General features: G+C 41.0%; 1 long non-coding RNA gene across 2 annotated transcripts; it reads left to right on the top strand.

The window, feature by feature from the left end:
* Positions 1 to 426: 426 nt before the first annotated feature.
* Positions 427 to 10,830, top strand: LOC147915380 (uncharacterized). 2 transcript variants are annotated; one of them, XR_015553891.1, is made up of 4 exons: positions 427 to 561; positions 4,064 to 4,164; positions 7,178 to 7,309; positions 10,548 to 10,830. It is a non-coding gene; the product is annotated as an uncharacterized LOC147915380 (long non-coding RNA). The 2 variants fall into 2 exon arrangements; XR_015553890.1 differs by lacking the exon at positions 427 to 561 and adding an exon at positions 3,820 to 3,942.
* The last annotated feature ends 4,667 nt before the right edge of the window (positions 10,831 to 15,497 follow it).

Here is a 15,497-nt window from a genome sequence, read left to right as displayed (position 1 = left end):
CCTTTCCAGTTTTAAGGCTAGATGTTGCTTTTACATCACTTTTCTGTAACCTAGTGGTATGAGGAGGGTGGAGGTAGAGCCAAGCTGGGGCCAAGTCAGCCTAGGGCCCATGAGTTCTAAAAGAGTCCCGAGATTCTGTCAAATGTAACATGGCACACTTGATCCAGCAAGAGTCCAACTTCCACGCGGCTTGGCTCATTTCCCAGACTCAACTTGATGTCTTGGAGGGTGGGAAGCCCTTGTAGTCTTTCTAGCATCTTTGAAGGGTCCCAAGGGAGAGAAGGGCTTCTAATCTGGAAGACTTTTCTACAATTTTTCCCAGGGATGCCAATCCATGACCTTAGTCCACTTCTCCGAAAACCGGTGGGGGTTAGTGAGAAGGCTCAAGATTTTGTTGGCTTAGTCATCTTATTTCTTCTGTAGTGCTCCTGGGGAGGAGGAAGAAGTCAAGAGTCACACCAGATTGTACCACTCAAGAATCATTTGGTCCTTCCCTTGATGCCTCTTTTTCAAAGCGTTATGACATCAAGTTTTTCCTTTTTTCTTGTTTAATTGGGGCAGGTAAGTTTTTACTGTTTCCTTTGTTTTATTGTTTCCTGGGCTTTTGTGTTTGTTTTCAATATTTTGTTCATCGCTTTAGCTATTGGGAAGAGAATCTATGAGTTGAGTTTGTTCTACCACCTGTGCCTGGGAATCCAACAGTATCGTCCTCATTACTAAATGTAATGGTCTTTTCTCAATACGCGTCCCTCTCCGCCTTTTAGGCATTTTAATACCGTTGACTATGCCTTATCTGACCCAGGTTACATGAGACGCTCCTCCTTGACCCTAGGATCTCTCTCTTTCTGACTCATTCTTACTAAAACGAAGCTGTTGGTCTACTTTAGAGTTCTTAGTGCTAGCTGCACATTGGAATCACCAAGGGAGCATTTTAGAAATATTTCATCCCCAAGAATTCTAGTTTATTTAGCTTGAGGTTGAGCCAGCATTTAAAAAAAAACTCTCCAGGGGATTTAATGAGTGGCGGGAATTGAGAGCCACCCTTCTCTGTGTAGTGACAGTCCCTCCCAGCTCTCCTGCTGAAAAGCTGTAAACAAGGCAGATGGTACTTACCAGAAATCCCCCAAAGTGCAACCTTAGCAAGAGAGAGGATTCCATGAACAAAAAACCCCACAAAATGCAAAGAAGACACAAGAACAGCAGAGGAAGAGGAGCCTAAAACAGGATGCTGATTCTGTTTGGTAAGTTGAGAATGGGACCTGGAAGTTGCATTTTTTAAAAGCCATCCAGATAATTTTGGTAATCAGTGAGATTTGAGAACTGGTGCTCCAGATATCCTTTGCTCGTTCCCTGCCAAACATGAGGTTTCAGAAAGATCTCTTTAATGCCTCCTGTCTTGCCCAAACTCATGCCCCTGGTGTTTTTTGTTTTTGTTTTTGTTTTTGTTTTTGCACAGATGAGCTATTTGGAACAACCTACAGATCTTCAATCTGTCCTTACCCCACTCCTTCTTTCGCTCTGTTACTAGAACAGAGGTTCTCAAACTTGAGAGTGCATCAGAATTAGCTGGGTGCCTTGATACAACACAGATTCTCAAGCCACATGATAAGAATTTCTGATTCTAAAGTCTGTGTTTGGGGCCAGAATTTGGATTTCTATCAAGTTTCCAGGAGAGGCTGCAGCTGCTGGTCTGGGGCCACACCTCAAGAAGCACTGTAGTAGCTAGAGTGATAGTCCTAAAACAGATTGGGGCATTTGTCCATTGCCTAAAACCCTGTCATGTTTATAGGATAAAGCCCAACCACTGAGCAGAGCACACAGTCTCTTCAGCTTTTCCAACATCTCCCTCCACCCCACATCTCTGGTTGAGGCACACTAAACATTTCCCTGTTCTACCACCATGCCTTGTTCTTTCACACTCTCAGTCTTTGCATATACAATCTCTCCCCGGAGTCTTTTTCTCCTATTTCTATATTAGGCAGACTCCCACTCATCAGTCAAGATTTTGCTTAAATGTCACTTTCTCCATGAAACCATCACTGAATCCTTCAGAAATAGAATTTCTCTCTCTTCTCTTCTGTTCTCTAATTTGGAATGCATCACGTTGCATTTTGATTATCTGTTTGCATCTCTCTCTAATGCATTCTGAGCCTCTGTAAATAAAGCTAAATTTTATTCTCTTTATCCCTAGAATCTCTGTATCTCTAAGACCTAGTACAGTGTCCAGCACAAAATACACGGTAAACTGACACTTGTGGCACGAAAGACTGGATAGTCGAGGGCAACTATATAAGCAAAGAATTGGTTGACTTTTTCCTTAAAACATAAAAGTACTTCAAGTGAAAAGACAGGCTCACTCTTTCGATGGGGGCTGGGCATATCAGTTAGCTGGATCTGGAAACTGTTTTCAAGGCTGGACACTGTGGAAAATACGCATATTTCCAAAAAGAATTCCCTTAGACCACTGTACTCTCTACACAGGAATTAATGCCACCTTCCTCGTTCCTCACTCCACCCTTCTGAAAAGGCCTTAGCGTTTTAAATCTGGTTGGCACAAAAGACAGTTTGCGTGTGTCTCACTTTTCTTTTTTTGTGTGTGTGAGGAAGATCAGCCCTGAGCTAACATCCATGCCAAACCTCCTCTTTTTGCTGAGGAAGACTGGCCCTGGGCTAACATCCGTGCCCATCTTCCTCCACTTTATATGGGACTCTGCCACTGCGTGGCCAGACAAGTGGTGCATCGGTGCGCACCCAGGATGCCAACCCGGGCTGCCAGCAGCAGAGCGCACGCACTTAACCGCCATGCCACCAGGCTGGCCCCACGTCTCACTATTCTGAGCAAATAAACTGTAGTTATTTCACCTGACAAAAAAGTCAGAGAAATGACTCAATAACACCCTTCACATTTGAAATATAGGACACATTATAGTTTGGAGGCTGGAGACCCAAAGTCCTTCCTTTTTATTAAGATTAATGCAAGTATCTTAGGGCTTAAAGACACATAAGTGGCCACAGGAGAAATTTAGTGTGGTTCAAAAAAATAAATTAGAGTCATCCATTCTCAGGTTTCTAAAATACTGGCTAGGCTGAGGAAACCCTAAGTTTATAGATGATCCTAAGGGTGAGGATGCTTTTCTGTCACTGGCTTGTATTTTATAAAACAGGTCAGTTGTGTTCAGCCTTGGAGAATTTACGCCATTAGGAATTGGACATTCAGATAAAAGCTGGATCGAGGAAAGAAAATTGTTGGCAGAGCATATGTTGGTAAATGATTTACAAAAGCATGTGAGCTGGTTTGGTCTGAGTTTTAATCTTCTGTTTCAATAAAACCTTGACCAAGACTGCCCGGGCTTGGAGATCTGCCTGGGCTTGTATTTCAGAAGGGCAAAGGACTGTATGTCGCCAGCGGTAGGCGAGGTCTGTGTGCTGGGATATATTCTTGAATTCAACCACTCATTCAAAGCAGAGTGGTCATTCATTTATTTATCCATTCAACAAGTTTGTATTGAGGGCCAGCCATATGCCAGGCAGTCTTGCTGGTCTTGGGGACAGAGCAGTGACAACAACAGACACAAGTCTCCGCCCGCATGGATCTGACACTCTAGTTGGGGAGAGACAGTAAACCAAATGTGTGTGTGTGTGCGTGTGTGTAAATTACTATGGGGAAAAATAAAGCTAGAAGCAGGCTAGAGAAGTATGGGAGTGGGAAGACTGTGCTTTAAACCCAGGTGGTCAGGGGAGAGCTCACTGGCCTGGAGGAGGCGAGAGAGGGACTGTGCAGCTGTCTGGGGGAGGAGCCTCCCAGGCAGAGGGAACAAGAGGCTCAAAGGCTCCCAAGTGGCACCAGGCCTGACATGCCTGAGGAGTAGCGAGGGACTAGCGTGGCTGGAGCAGAGTGAGGGAGGCGACATTGTTAGAAGATGGGGTCCAAGAGAACTTGAGGTGAGGGTGGGGTCAGACACGGCCTCGTAGGCCACTGTACATAACTCTTTTGGTTTTTACTTGGTGTGAAATGAGAAGTCTTTGTGATGTTGGTTAGAAATGTGATAGGATCTCTTTTAAGTTTTAACAGGGTCACTGGCTGCTGTCTTTGGAATACACTGAAGAGCGGCAGCAGGGAGACGAAGCAGGGAGATGAGTTAGAAGGCTACGACAACAATCCAGGTAAGAGATGGTTGTGGCTTGGACAAGGATTTAGTGCATAGGTGTCAAGAAGTGGTCAGACCCTGGATATATTTTGAAAGAAGAGTTGACAGGATCCGCTAAAAGACTAGATAGAGAATGTGTAGGCAGAGAAAAGTCAGGGAGGAAGTCAGGGTTTGGGACCTGAGCCATGCGGGTGGCGCGGGAGGGGTGGAGTCACCATTCATGGAGATGGGAAAGGCTTTGAGAGAAGCAGAGAGCTCTGTATGGAACATATTAAGTTGAGATGCTAACGAGACATCCAAGTGGAGCCTGGACTTAGGGAAGATGTGCGCACTGGCGATATAAGTTTGGCAGTCATCTGCATATAGATGGCATTTAAAGCTACCACACAGAATGAGATCACCAAAAGTGAGTATATAGATAGAAAAGGGAACAAGTCCAAAGGAAACGTTTGGGCTCTCTAATGGGATGAGATCAGGGATATGAGGAAGTCAAGGAACCGAGAAGTAAGGATGTGAGAAGGATCATCCACACGGATATTGAAATCACCAAGAATTAAGACAAGAAGAGTGTTAGAGAGTGTAATAGTCATCCAGGAGCTAAAATATTCAAGGGATAGACCATCCAAAGTTTTGATTACTATGCAATCAAGTAGAATGATTCAAAATGCTGTAAACTCCAAAAGATTTTTAGTCTGCAATGGAGACATATTGACTTCTATTAGCTATCCTTTAGCGCCACCTCCTGGACACAGACCAAATCAACCTACTATTTAAAGGAAAGCTTGTGATTATAATAAATTTCATGGAGCGGGTGGGGGGCGGAATAGAAAAATTCTTAGTGTTCTGTGATTGATTAGATAATCACTTTGAAATTTCACCAGACGTAATTAATTTCACAAAGCTTGGTTTCTGAAATATCTAGAGGAGAAAACAGAAGAAAAAAGAAGGACGTATAAAGAGGGAAGCAGAATTTGGGAAGACCAAAAAATAGGCACCCAAAGGGATAAGAGAAAGGAAGCAAGAATGAGACAGAAAAATCGTCTGACTATTCTATAATTTGTCTTTTGGGGAATGTACTGTCTATTTTGTTAGTTTTTTCATGTGTACATGTGTTTCCCCCTCACCCACCAAATGTTCAAGTTTTCTGTAATCAGGTATCACATCTTACACATTACCTGTGACATGTCCACACTACCACTGTGTCTAGTACAGGGCCAGGCTAAGCGTAGATGCTTAGTATTCACCAAAGATTCAAGTAAGAAGAAGCAATCAAGAGTAAAGATAGTTGTACAACAATGTGAATGTACTTAACATTGCCAAGCTGTACATTTTAAAATGTTGTTAACGCACCAGGTCCAGAAAGCCAATCACCGAGACGAGGAGATTGCAGAGAGAGAGGGTTTAATCACAAGGCAGACAAGTGAGGAAAACGGGAGAACAAGTCTCAAATCTGCCTCCCCGAAAATAGCGACTCAGGGGTATTTATGGGGAAGGGGGCAAGGTGGTCTAAAATGATTGGAGGTGAGGAGAGATGAGGTAATTGATGATCTGCGTAAGCGTAGTCAGGCTTCGTGCTTCTCGGTAGGACACATCTTCACAGAATGGAAGCATTAGCATGCTCTGAGGGTGAGTTCCAACCTCTTGCCGTCAAAAGGGCCCAGTTGATGGGTTGGTGGTCTCAATGCGGCCTGAAGTGGACAAGGGGTTCAGTTCCTGAAAAAACAGCTCAAACACCCATTACCATGGTAACCCAGGTTCCAGGGAGATGTCATCTATAGGAACCTAGTAGGAGTCAGACAGCATATTGCCCAAACAGCACAGTTAACAATGAGTAATTTTATCATGCAGATTTAAGTCCTTGCCTTCCATTCTGATAAGATGCTAGGTAAGGCCATCCCCCCTTCTTCCTGGTGCAGGGAAGAAGATACCTTTACAAGCGGAGATGTCCTTTACAAATGTAAATGTCTCTCATAAAGGGTAACTAGAAGTAAGAATGGGCTTAGCACGACCCACCCAGACCCACCCAGGTACCCGGAGATGTCTATAGTAATGGCCTTCTCTGGGGGCAGGCCTCCCATCCCAAACTCCTTTGGTCAGTTAGTGGGGGTGGGGGTCAAAATGTCATTCAGGCAGAGACATAGCTTGAGTTCGCAAATTCCAGTCCCCCATAGTTACTAGCTATTTAATCATCGATGGCTGTTTGCCGGTTTCAATGTTAAGAGGGGAAATTTTATATTATGTGTTTTTTTAACCACAATTAAAAATAAAAAATAATTTCAAAAATGCAACATGAAAGATCCTTGTGGTGATGGAAATATCCTGTGTCTTGACTATATCAATGTCATTATCCTGGTAGTGATAGTGTTCTACAGTTTTGCAAGATGTTACTGTGCAAAGCGTACATAGGATCTCTCTGTATTATTTCTTACAACTGCAAAATAAAAAGTTTAATTAAAAAAGTATAAAGATATAATAAAATATGATTTGAAGTTAAAAATAAACTGATCAAAGACCAGAGCATGAATAAATTAGATATTGGTAGAATTGAAAGGATGGTCTAAAGCTTATCAGTGTAGCTTTCTCAAATTCAGCAAAGTTGAAAGCAAATTATTTGAATCTGTTGGTGGTAAATAGTTGGCAGGAGCGATATCAGGAAAGAATCAGACCCAAATCTAGCAGCTTGGGAGGAGAATGGGCTGCATACTTTTAGGTTTCTGGTAGAAAATTCCCAAGATATTTTTCTCATGAGAAATAACCATAATGAAGAAAACTATAAAACAATATGAAAAATTCAACATAAGATATTAGCAAAATGAATGCAGCATCATATGAAAATAATAACAGCTCATGACTGTGGTTTACGTTGTTGTTTGCCTATCCAGCATCCATCTGCCCTTCTCTCTTCTTAATGAAACCCAGTTTTATTCAGATATCCACCTCTTCTCAACTTGCCTCAGGGAAAGCAATTCTATCCCCAACTCCAAGGGGGGATTTGATTGTTCTAAAGGTAACTCCCATTCCCTTGACAGTGGCTGGCTCAGGAATTGGCATGGATACTATCCAGATGTACGGAATGCAAGGAGACACTTTCAGAGTCTTTTAGGAAATTTCCTCCTTGCTTTTATGGGAGAGCTTCCTGAAATGAATCTTTTCTACCAAAGGTAAGAGAGGACGCATGTAGCCCCAATTGCTATTAAAGACCGTAGGAGCATAGGAAACCATCCTCTGACCACAAGGATATCTGCCTTAGAACGAGGCTGATGTTGTGGGCAGAAGAACTGAGAGAAAAAAAAATCTGGCTCCGAGATGGCTGCTGAGCACTCAATCAACCAACTATGGACCTGCCTTACTTTTGTATTCTGGTTATATACATCAATATATTTCTTTATTGTTTAAATTAGTGTGCATTGGGCATTTTATTATTTTTAGGTGAAAACATCCTAACTGATAAAATGACTTGGTTGGGGGTTTATTCCAGGAGCGACAGTGTTGTTTGGTATTGGCAGAGATGCTGATATAACTCATCCCATCAATAGGTCAGAGGAGAAAAACAACAGGACTATTTTGATATATACTGACAAATCGTTTGGGAAAAATCAAAATATGTTTGTAGGTGAGAAGTTTTTCTCTTATTAAACGATGAATAGAAAAATACTTATAAGCCCTCTCAGAGGATGCAAAAGCATCTTGGGAATGTAGCCATCTCTTTCCCTTTACTCCATCTCCAGTCTATATGAGTCTCCTGAGCCAAACAACTACTGGGATCAGGAAGCTGGATAAAAGCAAGGTCTTAGGTTTAGTTGGATTCCAGCAGGGAGAACCAGCATAGGGCTTTCTGTCCCAGGGCCAGGATGATTGCCTGGAGACCAGTTTCAGGGAGCTCAGGATTGGTAATGGTGGATATTGGGAAGAATGTAACTTTCAGAGATAAAAGGAGCGCCTGGTGAAAATCACCATCCGCCCTGACAAAATGTGCCTGGTTACTGGGCTTCCATGATGTTAAGAAGCTAAATGGGTTACCTAAGCCCTCCCTGCCCATGAGATTGGTAAAGTACATGAAGACCAGCGTCAGGGAGCCTTCTCCCATGCACATGAGTGAGGGCTGGCAGTCTGGCTTCTACACATGAAACTCCCTGGAATGGAGAAGTTTGCCTCCCTCTTCCTTTGACTGCTGCCTTTTAGGGTGTTTGAACAATCTTACCTCAGGTACTCCAATCAGACACCCAACAACAACAACAATTTAGTGGGGAAAAAAATAATATCAAATAAAAGGAGTCATTGGCAACATATAAAAGAATTTATAAAGCTAAAAAATAAAATTTACCAATTAAGCCATTCCAAAGATAAATGGAAGAAGAGAAGTTTAGTTAAGACTCAATTTAGTTGTCTTGGGAAAGCAAGTCCAAGAAATATCTCAATGACCAGAGAAAAAAAGTATATGGAAAGAGAAGAGAAGAGACTTGGAGAATAGGCCTAAACACCTAATTCTATAATAGAGCCCCAGAAAGAGAGACAGCTCTTTAAAAAATAATAAAAGAAAATTTCTGTAACTTGAGTAGATGTTGGTGGCCTGCAGATTGAAAGGGTATACTGATTTCCAGACTGCATTTATGAGAAAAGACACACATCTAGGAAAATCCCAATAAAATTCCGGAATTCAAAAAAGAAAGGAAAAATTATAAAACTGTCAGGCAGAAAGAACAAATCACTTTCCAAAGAAAAAGAATCTTACTGGCATTGGACTTATATGTAACACTAGAGGCTAAAATACAGTAAAATCAAATCTACAAGTTTCTGAGAGAAAAGAACAAGCCACAATTCTATACCCAGCCAAGATATCCCATCTTACTTACTGAAGAAATTTGAGGGTATGCACAAATTCAGAGATTACACACATAAGTGCCCCCAAATGAGGGATTTTCTCAAGGGAATGCTTTAACCAGAACACAAACCCAAACAGACATTAAGATAGGGCAAGATGAAGACGACCAGAAACAGTCATGAACGATGAAATTTGATATATTAAATCTGTAATATATCCATATCAATCCACCTAAATGAACAAGGGGAGACTGTCAGGAAATCTGTATATAAGTGCAAATATGGACTGTTGAAACAAAAGAGCATACTTCATGGATAATTTAACAATATGTTTTGTGTAAGTCTCTGCCCGTCAATAGTGATGCTATTGGCTAGAAATGCCTGAGGGCACTGACCTGGGCCAGCTGTGAGCCCCCACAGACATTTCCCCTTTCAGAACCAATGTTGTGGCTGGACTGGGCCTTGTGATTCTTATTATGATTGCAAGATGCACCTTGGCAATAACGATCAGGAAGCTTTGAAAGGACAAGGGTCCTGGAGGGTACATGGTGTACCTGGGACCACAGAGCAAGGTTGTGGGTAGAAAGAGAGCACAGACCTGAGGTTCTGCTTTTATTGGGCTAGAGGGTGGGGCCTAGCATTTCGAGGGTTCACTCTTTATTGGTGAATTTAAAACATAAGAGCAGGAATTAAAGCGTGGGAAGGCAAAAACAAGTGGTCAAACGGTCAGTTATCTAAGTCAACCAGAGATCTCTAACACACCAGGGTGTGTGGGGGGTGGCTCTTTATTCAGTCGTATAGCTGGCAGTGTATTTATTGAGATAGCTGTCTTTGGAGTGGATGACTTGGCAATCAAAAGCTTAATGTCAGGTGCTTGCATTGCAACTGAAAAAAAAAGCCAACTATCAAGCACTTACACTGCACAATATTAAATCAAAAGTACTAAGTTATCTCAGAAAAACTGGGAATTAGAATGAGAGGGGAGTAACTAAAGTCATTCCAAAACTTTCAACTTAAGGCCAGGAGAAGAGGGAGAAAAAAACAAGTTGAAAATTATTCACTGATATTGTTGAGGTGATGGGGAGGACAGGGGAGAAACAGTTGATTAGCAACCACCCCCGGGAGTGCTCAAGCTTGCTGGTTGTTGGGAGGTTCCAGGGGGCATAGTGAGGGTTCTGGTGGCCCACGGAGAACCCAGTCTCTCCCTCCCCTCCCCACTGTCCTCACACTTGCCTGGGGGAATGCTGCCTATGCAGACCTTGAAATGCTCCTTGATCCTATCATATAGCAGGCTTTTATTAGGCTGAGTGACATGAAAGTGCCAAAGATTGGACCCTATATAACTTAAGATTTTTATATTACAGAGAGTGGAATGTAATATTTTAGCCAAGTCAATATCCAAGGCCATCTGCCAAGGACGTCACTTTTTTACTTTGCTGTTCAGTCTGTTAGTCTTTCTAGCAACTGATCTGGAGCCAGCAATGGTTCACCTTGGGCTGAGGACTAAAGTCCAAATGAATTTCTCTACCTCAGCTGCAGCTGGTAATTACTTGTTTGCTTGCTTGTTTTCTGTTGTAGATTTCCAGCATTTGAGCTGCACAGATTTCAACAAGTTTGGAAGGACAAAGGAATAATCAGTCCCTGCGTGGAGAATTAAACAAATGGTTCCAAGTTGTCTGGGCTAACAATGAGTAGTCACTCATTGTTACAATATTTCTGTGAAAATGGCAATTCCCTGCTTTGTCAAATTCTCTGCAATGGTAGACACAAGAACCAAAATGAAATTTTCCATTTTGTAGAACTTGTGAGATGAAATTTAAGACTAATTTAATAAACCAGCATTTGTATGTTGACTATAAAATTATTTACAATAACTTATAATATTGGTAAATTGACAATAACCAAAACCTCCAACGACAGGGAGTGGTTAAAGAAATAATAGCACCTTCCAACGTTTTTAGAATTAGAAATCCTCTTGAGTAGTTTTAAAAATATTTTCAGCAATTTTGACTGGCATGTGCAAAAAAACTGATTTTAAATAAAAAATATTTTAAATTTTTTGATGAATATATTAAAGATTGTGTTATAAAATTTCTTCAAAATACACTAGATGCAATCAGGTCTGGGAGATTATTACTTAATAAAAAATAGTCGAGCAGACAGGAATCCTTAAGAAACAACACATATATACCCTAAATATTTTATTTTAAGTTAAAACATTTACATATACTTTCATTTGAAGATACTTTGATGTAACACCAAGGCATGATTGGAATTCTTACATAAACCACATCCATGATGCATTATCTACAACTGCAGTTTTAGTTTTCTTGGAGGGTGAAATTTGTACATTTTATGAAATGATGTGAGTCTAGAATCTTCAAAGATTTTTTTTACAATGTTGTCTATTCGTTTACAGACCACGTTTTTTTTTTTAAAAAAAAAAGCTAGTAAAAATTAAATATAATAGTCTGTACAAATGGCATTAATTGGTTTTAGAATAAACATAACTGATTCTTGGTAAATATTCAACTCGATGGTAGGGGGCAGGTGTACTTGGTCCTGCTGGAAAGTCGTCTTCTAGCCTTGAGTGCGCAGTTTATTGTGGGCAGGGCTCGGTATGCCTACAAGTGAATGAAAACTTAGGGCAAACTTGAGTGCACGTCAGAACTGCCTGGAGGGCATGTTAAAACCCAGAACGCTGGCCCCATGATCTGATACAGAAAGTCTGGGGCGGGGCCTGGGAACTTGCATTTATTATAAGTTCCCAGGTGATGCTGATGCTGCTGGTGGGGGCCACACTTTGAGAATCACTGGATTGGCCAATACGGGGAGTTGGTAAATAATCCTCTGTTCAGTCTTTCTCCCATTTAACAGGTGAGCACTGCTGTTTGTTTTAAACTAAGCAGGAAAAAGCATCAATTGTTGTCATATACATTTTTAGATGATATATTGTGTTTGGTTTAGGAACTGAATTGTGTTGGAGAGGAAATTTACGTATTAATTACTAGCAATTGAATTATTGCTTTCACGACCCTGATGTTTAGAATGATTCATTTTGTGCTTAAAATAGCCCATCACTTTATTTTTATGACTGTAATTTCTTGTTACTAATTGACAAGAGAAGAGGTGTCAGACCCTTCACTGCAAACACTTTTCCGTCAACAACACTTTGCAAATGTGGTTAGCCTTTATTCCTAATCAATGGGAAGTCAACTGGGATATAAGATAATTGTCACTCTTCTTTTCTCTTTATCACGTGGGCTTTTGAAGCACAGTTGAGATCTCTGTGTGCTGAATAGAAACAGTAATGAGATGAATTCAACTTCCTGAACAGAAGAGTCTGCAGGTGGATTTGCAAAACTGGCCACATCTGACCTTCGGTGTCTATTTGCACACCCAGTCCTTCACCGAGGAGCAGTGACCAAGAATAAAGACAATGGAAGTGGCATGCTGGGAAAGGGAGCGTGGCAGCTTCTGCCCCCCAAGGGGTTCAGACTGTTCTGCTTTAACAGGGAAATGTTGAAGTTATTTTACTTATCAACATTTTAAAATCAGAAATGGACATGTTTGTTCTGTCTTGAACTATGGGAACCCTAGAAACGTACTAGGGAAACTAAACAATGTTACATCATTAAGAATGATACTGTGGGGCCAGCCGGTGGCTTAGCGGTTAAGTGCGCACGCTCCGCTGCTGGCGGCCCGGGTTGGGATCCCGGGCGCGCACCGACGCACCGCTTCTCCGGCCATGCTGAGGCCGCATCCCACGTACAGCAACTAGAAGGATGTGCAGCTATGACGTGCAACTATCTACTGGGGCTTTGGGGGAAAAATAAATAAATAAAATCTTTAAAAAAAAAAAAAAGAATGATACTATGGAAGGAGATTTATTTACGTGGAGACACTGTATTGTTGAGTGAATAAAGTAAGTTACAAAACAGCCCATGTAGCAGGAGTCCATTTTTGCAATGAAAAAGTACATATTGCAAAACATTCCCAGCAGTTATCTTGGCAAGAGGGAAAAATGTTGGATTTCTGGTGTTTTTTGCTTATGTTTTTCAGTATTTCCTGTTACATATTACTTAAGTAATTTAAAAAAATAAAGAGGCAGCTATTGTTTTTAAAAAGCAAATACAAGTGACGCAGAAGGACCATAACTGTCATCTCCCACAGTTTATTTAAAAATAATGCCCTTTGGGCCGGCCCCGTGGCTTAGCGGTTAAGTGCGCGCGCTCCGCTGCTGGCAGCCCGGGTTCGGATCCCGGGCGCGCACCAATGCACCACTTCTCCGGCCATGCTGAGGCCGCGTCCCACATGCCGCAACTAGAAGGATGTGCAATTATGACATACAACTATCTACTGGGGCTTTGGGGGAAAAAAATAAATAAATAAAATTATAAAAAAATAATAATAATGCCCTTTATTGACCTGCCTGAGACGTAAATTCTACCATTCTACAAGAAGGTGCTACGTATACACGTTATGTGGGTGCAAAAGTGATCCATCTGCTGACAAGCCGTAGCATTACACATCTTTAGAATGCAGTATTTGCCATATAATTACTTCTCTAAATACCAGCTATTTACTGATAACGGAATAACAAACACAGAAATAGGCACAGTCAGAAATTACTGGTAGTTGCTATAGCAACGCTCTATGATAAATTCTATTTTTGTCCCCCGATACAAAATTACTTTTACTAACATAAGAATCTTACAATGTGTATTATTTTAAATATATGTGAACTATTTTAAAATCGTATTTTAAGTATAAGTTTTTAATAGTATTTTAAGTATAAATTAACCATAAGGTTCCCCCCCCCCAAAACACTAGAGGATTTACTAGATATCAAAGTATCTTTTTTAGACACAGCAGGGTCATCTTTCACAAGAAATCTGTACAGGCATTTTTCACTTGATCCCAATTAAAATGATTATAGAGACATTTGCCTAATCTTGCCTTCCTGGCTCATAACTTCCTGAAGGTTATGATTCGATTTTAGTTCAAATACTCTGGTGGTTGTTCAAAACTTTATATTTTAAGAATGAGAAAACCAATTATGTTATTTCAATACGTAAAATTAACATGATCCCAGAGACTCTATTTTAGAAATCTCAATCTTTCTTTCCCATTACTCTTCAGTATACATCATCCTTTAAAAAAAAAGAAATATGATCATGGAAAAAAGTCACACTTACATTTCAAGTTTAAAAAAGGGTTGCAGGGAAGGGGCTGGTATTGGAGGCAGAGCAGGTTCAAACACAAGCTTCATCCTGGTTGATGCCAGCGGTTCTGAGAAGGTGAGACCTGCTTAGAGTCTCTGAGCCTCCCTTTCCTAGTCCCTAAACCCTCAGATGGTTTTGTGAGTAGTCGCATACCAGAGTTTTGGAGCAGTTTGGCATACTCAGGTGCTCCATATTTTCGTCTCTCTTCCCATCCTGTTAAAGTGGATGGTCTCACTAAGAAAATACACAGCTTGTCATTTAGCGTGTGTTACTTATTGGCATGTTTAACTCTATAGATGCAGAGAGGTTTTCAAGCCAGGGTATCCATGATAATGTTTACATCTATACTGTATATATTTTAACTCAACAAACATGTCATCAAAGCCACTATAAATAGCACAGGCAAGAGCATAAGATTTCAAGAGAAAGGACTATTTGGGTATTTAGCAAATTTGAGGATTGAACACACAACAATTACTATAAATTTGCATTGAACTTATTTTTTTGTCATTTACATTTTATTATTTGTAAAGATCTGAATGATACCCCAACCTTTTCCTAAGTGTCCTCGTACAATCATTTTAGCTACTCTAATATTTAGTAAGATTGGCACATGTCACTACGAGATCATCTCCACAGGAAAAGATGAAAAACATCATGTTGCTCACATGGGATTTTATATAAATAATATTCTACAAATATTATGGCATATTCTAGTTTATACAGTACTTTTAAATGCATTATTTCATTTGGTACAACTCCGTGGAGATGCACCAAACTAACATAGAAGGTAATGGAGACACAGAGAGCCTATAGGACTGTCCAGATCACACCGTAAGAAGTCAACTCTGATTCTTATAGGTTTGGGTTCTGAAAGCCCCCTTCACCACCACCATCATACCTCACTGGGTGCAGGTGTCCTCAGTCCTATAGGCTATAGGAACACAAGGCATCATTTGCAACATTCCAAAGGGAATGTGTGAACAGGAGATGCCAAGTGGTCCTCAACTCAAATCGTCACCACCCCCAGCCACTAGTTCCCAGGAAAACAAACCATATCCTGGGGCTGTCCTCCTGCTTCTGGAGGATGTACGAGTATATTGATTCATCCAAGAAATATATATTTACACGGCACTTATTATGTGCCATTCACTTTCCAAGGTATTTTGACCAAGGTACAACCATGCTCAAGACAGACCCATCCTCTGCCCTGTCAGAACGGAAATGTCTACTGGTGAAGATGGAAACGTATCAGGCAATTCCTACAGAGGGTGGTAAGTGCAAAGATGAGCAGTCCAGGGAG

Source organism: Ceratotherium simum, chromosome 13 (genome assembly GCF_057802395.1).
Source record: "Ceratotherium simum simum isolate JZ-2026a chromosome 13, ASM5780239v1, whole genome shotgun sequence".
Lineage (NCBI taxonomy): Eukaryota > Metazoa > Chordata > Mammalia > Perissodactyla > Rhinocerotidae > Ceratotherium > Ceratotherium simum.
Note: the sequence above shows the minus strand (reverse complement) of the source record. Positions and strands in the feature narration are given on the sequence as shown.